Source organism: Berghia stephanieae, chromosome 3 (assembly GCF_034508935.2).
Source record: "Berghia stephanieae isolate SIO BIC M18660-M18661 chromosome 3, UCSD_Bste_1.3, whole genome shotgun sequence".
Taxonomy (NCBI): Eukaryota; Metazoa; Mollusca; class Gastropoda; order Nudibranchia; family Aeolidiidae; genus Berghia; species Berghia stephanieae.
The window spans coordinates 81,647,081-81,653,666 of record NC_088362.1 but is presented as its reverse complement, the minus strand read 5'-3'; positions in this window follow the sequence as shown (position 1 = coordinate 81,653,666).

The window sequence follows — 6,586 nt, the reverse complement described above, 5'->3', positions numbered from 1 at the left end:
TTGATCAAATGAGTACCTAGTACAATGCACCTCAAGTTTCAACAAAATCGATGGGACTGGAGGTTAATGTTTGTTATAACCAACGTTTCCTTGAATCCCAATTGACGCTTATTGACCCTGTAAGTACTTAAAATTGGTAAATATAAATAGATTACCCCCCTTGTCACATTGCACTGTAAATGCAAGTACAACGACATTTATGATTGATGCATTTACTTTTAAACCCTTCATGACTGGGTTAATGGGTCATCTTCCCACCTTACACCCCCCCCCCCCCCCTTCTGTCACAGCTTGCATCATCTCAGGAATGTAATCCTCTCACTCTTATGTACCGAACCTACCACATTGTTGCTGAGGTATTTGATTATGAACCTCGTTTAATGGGAGGTGGTTTTAGTAGTGTCTAATAGCAAAAAACAAAACAAAAAGCCAACAAATTGGATTTATACAAATTTTTGTTGAATCAGAGGTTTTAGTTCGATTCCAGGTGCACTGTATTAGACTTTTGACATTTTAAGGCAGATAGATAAAAGCAAAAAATATGACTAGATAGAAATTCATCTTTCAAATAAATGATTTTACTGCTTCGAATATTGTTCTCCATAGAGGATACAACAGTCTTTGGAATAATAATATCAATTTCTGCTAAAAGGGAAAAGAAAAAAACCCATATTGTTCAGAAGATAATAATCATCAGTAATATGACAGTTTTCAATCAATGGCTGAGTTACTAACAATCTCACATTAACTCTTCCATTTGCTTTTTTGAAAATGGTTTTGGGGATAGTGTGGCACAGTGATATGGTTTTCACTTTGTCATCAGAATGTACACTGTGTCACACTCGCCTCGCTTTGAGACCTCAATATAAAATATCAGTGGTTGTCTACAAGTCATTTTCTCAGAGTTGATATTGGGACCAAAACACACATATTTCTATAAAGATAAAGGTTATATCAATATAATTTTTTTTTTTCCAAGCATTATTTGTTAATCAGTTAGGTTTAAGTATGCTTTTCAGTTGTTTGTTCACCATACTAACTGGCAAAACAAAAACAAATAATAGTCAAAAAATGCATAAATGTACATGTGACGTTGGTTTATGAGATTGAATGTGATGAGAACTTGTCAGCTATTTGCTTGGCTGAAAAACACAAACATTAACATTACTCTCTCTCTCTAACATAGCCATGAGTGAATGTATTTGTTACATTTTATATTAATCATCTACACCTGGCTGCTGAAAATGAAAGGATAAAATGGCCAGCAGTCGGGGATCAACAAAGAAATCACCCACTTATCATTTTTGTATATTTCTCATATTTGAACTGTAAAGAGGCAGCAATGAATCTCATATTATGTCATTGAGATGACTGGATATTAATGTGCAAAGAGAATGATCTCATCATCTTGTTTTGTCAATGGTATTTTTTTAAAATTTCCAGGTTTGGAATTTTTTGTTTTAGATTTGCAGGCTGCTTGTGTACGTTTACTGTAAGCAGCTTCTGGAATATTATAAGTTATATCCTATTATCAGTTATAGCAAGAAATCAGGCAATTATAACGGATGCCTACCAAACTGTCAAATAAATTACCATTACCATCAAGAGATGCAGGTGCATGACATTCTGATTCCATCCACATTTTAAAAACAAATTGTTTCTCTTTTTTTTTTTTTCATTTATATTTTCAATAACAGAATTCATTCTATTTAAATAGCCCATCTGGTTGGTTTTTGTTTGTTTTCCTTTATGCTGTCACCATAGCACCTCTTTTTATTAAAAAAAAATCTGTTTGTTAAAAAGAAAAGATGCGAGTGATTACTTATATATATATATATATATATATATATATATATATATATATATATATATATATATATATATATTCAAAGAAAAAAGAGACAAACACACACTCACATACACAGACAGGAGGACAAACAAACAAAACGGCAGGCCTACTACCGAGGCGCCCAAACCAGGACATAACAGAAATCCCCAAAATGTAACTGTTTGTGAGATTTCATTCATATTTTAATGACACACAACATTTGCCCTCTGATGGGGAGCGAATTGTCAACATCTTCATAAAATCCATTATTTTATATATTTTTTGTATAGATATAGATCTGAATTTTATTTTGGGACTGCTTTGCTGGCTTTCATGCCGATTTACTTTTTCGGTCCCATTTTCTTATTTAGGCCTTGGTTTCATTTAGGGCTTTAACAGTACATCTCCACTCTATTCTGTTCTGTTTCTTCTTCTTTATCTCTCCCCAGGACATTCCTAAGACCTTCCCCATGTTTTCTTTTTGCCTCCCAACCTTCCTTTTTCCCTGAGGGTCTCGTAATGTCTGTTGTTGGTTTTCTGAAATTTTGACCAATCCATTTCCATTTTCTTGTTGAGATTTGTTTGCTAATTTTTTCTCTTGTCCAGCCACTAATCTTTATTACTGATTTTCTCAGGCCATCTGATACCGAGTAAGACATTCGTTTGTGAAGGTTTGAAGCTTTTTACAAAGAGTAGTGGTTACGTTTCATGCTTCTGAGGTCTTGGTTTAATATCTCTTTATTTTTATCCTTTTGATTTTTTTCTTCTAAACTAGTCCATGTGTTATCCACATTTAGGACACTGTTTTCTTAACCTCCAACAAATAAGAGAACAGAAAACTATGAATTGTGTAACTGGCTGTTGGCCTTTGTTTATGATCAGATATGTCAATGGTGAACACTTGCAAATATATACTTTGTTTATTTTGCTTTAATTTTATTATTGATTTCTTTTCATTGTGAAGATCTGAGAAAGTGACCTAACTGTGTTTAATTTGTTGTAATCATATTTTAGTCGTCAGTTGCTTGTAAATATGTAAATATTTTTGTAGGTAATTATCAAAATATGTGACCACATCGTGTCAATCTGGTATTGTGTCTTGGTGAACCCAATGCCGAAAATTGAATTTGAAAAGTTGAAACATTCCAAAATATGAAATTTTTATTTTTTTAGCATTACAAGTATCGTTACTCATTCACTTCAATAATAGATGTTTTTTCAAAATTTACCAGTTGTATATTTTGTCAATAAATTCTTTACTAAAGTTTCATATTTTGTCTTCAAATTCAAGCTCCATCTCTAAACCATTTCAACATAATACCATTTTGAGGCGATGAATCACATAATCCATTTTCATCAAATTCCTCTTCCACCATAATCATTCTTTCACATTCACATGATGTATATTAAAGTATGAGAAACACTCAATGGGGACTTTTTGTTTTTATACTTTTAATTTTTTTTTAAAAGGGAATGAGCTGTACCTATGTCACTTTTTGACATGTGTGGTGTTGACAGGCTTGCTTTAATTTTAAGGCAAGGTCCTCTAGTTTTTCTCCTGGTCCTGACATCCTGGAAGTAAATCCTTTAGGATGCGCCAGTCCTTTGGAATCATAGGCCCATGGAGCCGTAGTTTAACCCTGTTTCAATAGCGTGAAAGGGACAATAGCAATTGTTTGTTACCCTTTAGATAGGATGCGAGCCTATCGCAATGTACTTTCCACTAGATCTAACAGACCCAGCTACCCAATCACTGCTGGATAAACAGAGGGTCAGAAAAAATATCTCGACTTCCCTTGAGATCGATCTTTGTCCCTTTGCATGTAAAGCGAGTGCTCTTTCAACTGAGTTATCGGGACCCCCCAAAGAAATATGTCTACACCACCTGGTGTTCTGGTGTTCTCAAGCAGTCACCAGTCTAAGTACTTACCATGCCAGACATTGCTTGACTTTGGTGATTGAACGAGAACCTGTATTTCTGATGGGATTCCCGACCTCCCAAATTGGGCAGGGAGGTACTTGTTCTGTCTTCTATCCCCCTGTATCTCTTTTCCAATTGCTTTCTGTCTTTGTCTTGGAGTGAAATTACTTAGTTTTGTCCTGGCCGAAGTCCTTGGCTGGGAGGGAAACAGTTGAATGTATAGTTATAGTTTGGGAGAAGCTATTTTTGTCCTTGTAAATAATCTCTCTGTTATGTACTGTTATTTTTTCAAACTTTAACATATGATTTGTAAACATTGGAGTTGGAGTGTATTCCTCTTAGTGGGATCTTGTGCTGGTGTCTGGGTGAGACTTTTAGGTAATCTCAAACTAGGTACACTGATATTGTGTTCTTGGCATCAACATTTGTTCCCTATTTGAACCATTTCCCCTTTGTCTTACTTTTCCCTCGTCCTTTTAATTGTACATCTAGAATGAGGCGATGCAGGGGATCTCCACCTTGTTCTGTCAGTAGCTATTTTTGGGCCACCTCGAGGGACAGACTCTGCTCTAGGTCCCTCTCCAGGGTACGTCTTCATGTCTCCTAGGAGTGGCCTCACTTCCTCTTTCCTTGGGGTGTCCATCGCAGAGCCTTCCTTGTCAGTTTCTTCAGATCTGCGACAGACACTCCCCAACCACTGACTGCCATCTTCTCCTTTTAATGAGACTCTCAGACTCTACCTCCGCTCTAGCTCTCATGTCCTCATTTGAGACTATTCAGCCAGAAGATCGTGGAGATTCGTCGTAAACACTTGTTTTGGAATACCTCAAGTTTCGGGAAGATACTTTTTGTGACCTTCTAACACTCTGATCCATAGAGCAAAGCGCTCTTTAAAATCTTGATTTTAGTGCTGTCCAAGTTCTTTTAAGGAAAGCAAATGTCTGGTTTGCCTTATTGATTCTGGTTTGATCTCTTCGTTGCAGTCACCATCTGTTGTGAGTTTACTGCCCAAGTACTTGAAATCTTTTAATTGTAAATCTACATATTTTTTACTATTTCAATTTACTCCTTTTTACTGGCCCTAAAATGGCCAATATGTGTCGCAAGTGCCATACCCCTTAAAAACAAAAACAAACAAATATTGCGAAGTATTTCATGAAAACAAACTAGCAAATGATAATAAATTAATCATACTTTGTTCGAAGCGCCTTTCGGGGTTTATTTTCCATTCTTATTTCACTTATTTCTTCCTAATTATTGCCCCTGGTGTATTTCCTACCATCCTTGGTAATACCTCAATGGTGTTGAATTTTCCAAACTCTGTTGTTTCAATAGTTTCCACTCGACTTGTACTTATTTGCATGTCTGATAATCCAAATTGTTATCGGGCCATTTTTGTCATGGAAATACTGTTAAACCAACGCAAAATTTTGTCCATTACAACAATGTTAAATAAAGCTCATAATAGGACTGAAAATTCATGAAGTCACACCTACTTTCCTGGTTCCAAAATCATTGGAAGTATGTATGTAACCAGTCCTTTGGAGGATTAACAATGAATAGGTTACATAGTGAATCATAAGGTGGCATAGCTATTTTAGTAGCAAGGTATGGAGGCAGATTATTAGGGTTACAGGAAGTAAAAAAGCGAGGATGTATGATATCAATTGACCACCAGCATAAATTTAGACTAGAAAATATGATGCTATCACTTTGAAACTAGATCAAATACGGTATGTATCCAGTCCTCCGGAACAATGGTTTTACACTTCCAATGATATTGGAACCAGATTTTTGCATCAAACTTATGTGCCCCATTGCGTCGTTTGATACCAATACAATGGACCTCCCAATTATAGTAGATATTAGTTTTGGGAGATGACTTTTTTTTCATTGTTAATCATCTCTCTACCATAAAAAAGTAAGAGGCTGGTTCAATACTAAGCAGAAATGAAACATTCGAAAATTTACCAGCAGAAGAACACATGCCAAGTTTAATCAAAAACCTATTATTGGTTAAGAAACTGAGATATTTCAATTTATGTATGTATGTATACATATATATTCAAAGTCAAAGAGCAAAGAAACAAACACACAAACACACACAGAAGAGGACAAACAAACAAAAGGGCAGGCCTTCCGCCGAGGTACTCAAGCCAGGAAATGAACATTTGGACATAACAGAAATCACAAAAATATAACCGTATGTGAGATTTCAATCATATTTTAACGACACACGGCATTTACCCTCTAACTGGGGTGACTCATCAACATCTTCGTACAATCCATATGTTCAAGTTATTTCCCCTGAAACGGGACACGAGACGAGCGAAATGAATAAAAATATATGACCAGTTATTTTGTGTAATCCCAGTAAAATGGTTTTGATATCAACCCTAACCCTCCTTTTATTTTTCCCTTTTTAAAAACCAAAACCTCTATTACGGGCGAATGATAAAGTGATCCAATCAAATCTCTCTCTCTCTCTCTCTCTCTCTCTCTCTCTCTCTCTCTCTCTCTCTCTCTCTCTCTCTCTCTCTCTTCTTTCAGCAAAAGTTGAAGAAGAAAATGAAAATACATTGTATTTATTACATTCTAAACACTGAAATGAAAAGGGGTTAGCTTACTCAATACAATAAACAAAGCAAATAAAAAAAGCAAGGTATTGATTCATTGATTTATTGATCAGAAAAAAAAAAACCCACAAAACAAACAACAAAGAGGAAATGTATACAGTAAAATATTTTTTGAGGTGCTCTTACTGTTAAGGAATTATTTCAAAGTTTAAGAGTATGTCTTTAGTTCTTATTTGAACATCTAAATTAGTGTCATGTGAA